This window comes from Scylla paramamosain, unplaced genomic scaffold (assembly GCF_035594125.1).
Source record: "Scylla paramamosain isolate STU-SP2022 unplaced genomic scaffold, ASM3559412v1 Contig58, whole genome shotgun sequence".
Lineage (NCBI taxonomy): Eukaryota > Metazoa > Arthropoda > Malacostraca > Decapoda > Portunidae > Scylla > Scylla paramamosain.
In genome coordinates this window covers 200,001-202,500 of record NW_026973723.1, presented here as the reverse complement: position 1 = coordinate 202,500, position 2,500 = coordinate 200,001, and the positions used below count along the sequence as shown (strand labels likewise).

The window sequence follows — 2,500 nt, the reverse complement described above, 5'->3', positions numbered from 1 at the left end:
TGTTCCCATATATCAGACCTTGGTTTTTACTCAAATGTTTTCCCTACGAGAAAAAAAAAAAGGATGGCACGGCTAGGGTTATTCTCAATTTAAGAAACTAAATGACTTTGTGAAACATGTTCATTTCAAAATGAGTTCAATTAAGGAGGTACTTAGTTTACTTCAGGAAAATTGTTTTTTCATGACTATTGACTTCAAGGATGCATATTTTTCTGTTCGTATTCAGCCTGAGGATAGGAAATGGCTGCGCTTTATGTGGAATAACCAATCTTTCCAGTTTACCTGTCTTCCTCAGGGGCTTACATCTGCACCACGCATTTTCACTAAATTACTTAAACCTATCCTTTCTCACCTCAGGAAACTTGGGATATTGATTGTCTGTTACATTGATGACTGCATTCTCATGGCTTCTTCAGCTCAAGAGTTGGAAGACAATGCTATGTATGCCTTGCAGATGTTTGACTCTGTAGGTTTAACAGTCAATGTCAAAAAGTCTGTTTTGTCTCCTACTCAGGAAGTGGAGTTTTTGGGGATAATTCTAAATTCTGTCACGATGACTGCCTCTTTACCATCACGTCGTAAAGAGAGCATTAAAGCCCATGGTTTGAGTTTGCTTAGAGGTGGATCTACTCTACATGACTTGGCTGCGTTTATTGGTCTTGCCGTAGCCTCCGAAGCGGCGGTGAATCTAGCCCCCCTCAGGTACAAATACCTGGAGATTGTTCGAAATAAGGAACTTACTCTGAGCAAAGGTAACTACAACTCTGTTATTTCACTTGATAGTCATGCTCGGGACATAATCCGGTGGTGGATTGATAACATCGACTCTCAAACTAAATCTCTGGTATCCTGCCCCCCAGATTTGGAAATTCACACTGATGCTTGCCTAACGGGTTGGGGGGCGAAGGTTGGCGATGCTAGGACAGGAGGTCATTGGGCACATGCAGAATTAGATCACATAAATTGTCTGGAGCTTAAAGCCATCCTTTTGAGCCTAAGATCCCTCTGCAAACGCTGCGAACAGACTCACATCCGTCTTCGGTCTGATAATTCTACCGCTATCGCCTGTATTAATCGCTGTGGCAGTACTAAATTGAGCCTTAATACCCTGACGGAACAGATTTTTGATTGGGCTGCGATGAGGGACATCACTTTATCTGCCGAGTATGTCAGGGGAATTGACAATGTTGAAGCGGATGCAGAGTCCAGAGTCCGGAACATTGACACTGAATGGATGCTGTTACCCTGTATTTTCAATAGGCTGTGTGAAGTATTCTTTTTTTCCGGACATCGACCTATTTGCTTCACGTATTAATGCCCAGTTATCTTCATACGTTTCTTGGAAACCTGACCCTTATGCTTCATTTACCAATGCGTTCACGTTTCCCTGGTCTAATTGGAGATGTTACGCTTTCCCCTCCTTTCAGTGTCATTGGCCGGATGTTGGGGAAAGATCCTGGAGGACAAGGCGACATCCCTGACTATTCTGCCGCTCTGGCCTACCCAGGTCTGGTTCCCGATGGCCCTCCGGTTACTGATTGCACCTCCCCCGCCTTTCTTCCTCGCGCTTCCTTAACACTACCCCAGGACCCGTCGCGAGTACATCCTCAGACCTCGAAGTTGATATTGTCAGCCATGATCCTCTCTGGCGATCCTTTGCATACAGAGGCCTTTCGCAGGAAGTTGCCGAATTTCTGCTTCAATCGTGGAGACAGAGCACGAAATTACAATATGGGCCGCATATCAAAAGATGGTTGTTTTTTGTGTCGGCAGGGAAATTAATCCTTTTCGACCACCTGTAAGTTGTTTGTTGGATTTCTTGTTGCAAGAATTTAGGAAGGAGACGGGACGGAGCTACAGTTCTTTGAATGTCGTTCGTTCTTCTATTTCTGCCATTGCTAATATAGATTCCAAACCCGCGGGCCAGCACCCTCTAGTCTGCAGGTTTTATGAAGGCAGTTTTTCTATTAAGGCCATCTTTACCCCGTAACTGCTCTACGTGGGATCCAGATGTAGTCCTGACGCACATAAGATCTTTGGGGCAAAAATGAGGGCCTGTCCATGATTCAGTTATCTGGGAAATTGGTCATGCTCATGCTCCTGGTATCCGGACAACGTGGCCATACTTTACATCTTTTGGACACTAGGAACATGACAGTTTCTCGTTCTGAGGTTTGTTTTCGAATAGGTGATCTTCTGAAAACTTCCAGACCTGGTGTTCATCTCTCTGAGCTTGTTTTTCCGGCTTATTCTCCAGACAAATGTTTATGTGTATTCACCACTATTTGCTGTTACTTGGAAAGGACTGCAGGGATTAGGGGCTCTATTACCAGGTTCTTTTTAACTACTAAGGCTCCCGTGCGGTTAGCGTCACGAGACACTATAAGACGCTGGACTAGGAATGTCATGAGGGATGCAGGTATTGATTTAACAATTTTCTCACCTCACTCCACCAGATCTGCCTCCTCCAGCAAGGCATCCCTGACTCTACCTGTCCTCC

The 2,500-nt window shown here is 44.8% G+C and overlaps 1 protein-coding gene and 1 long non-coding RNA gene across 6 annotated transcripts in view; both read left to right on the top strand.

Moving 5' to 3' along the window:
• LOC135098371 (uncharacterized) overlaps positions 1 to 2,500 on the top strand; it is a 76,845-nt gene that overhangs the window by 28,181 nt on the left and 46,164 nt on the right. The gene's annotated exons all lie outside the window — the stretch shown is intronic.
• Positions 1 to 2,500, top strand: part of LOC135098363 (uncharacterized) — a 4,468-nt gene that overhangs the window by 1,702 nt on the left and 266 nt on the right. Inside the window, exon 2 of the long non-coding RNA XR_010266899.1 lies at positions 2,457 to 2,500. This exon is cut by the window's right edge and continues 266 nt beyond it. This is a non-coding gene — a long non-coding RNA (uncharacterized LOC135098363). The remainder of the gene's footprint in view (positions 1 to 2,456) is intronic.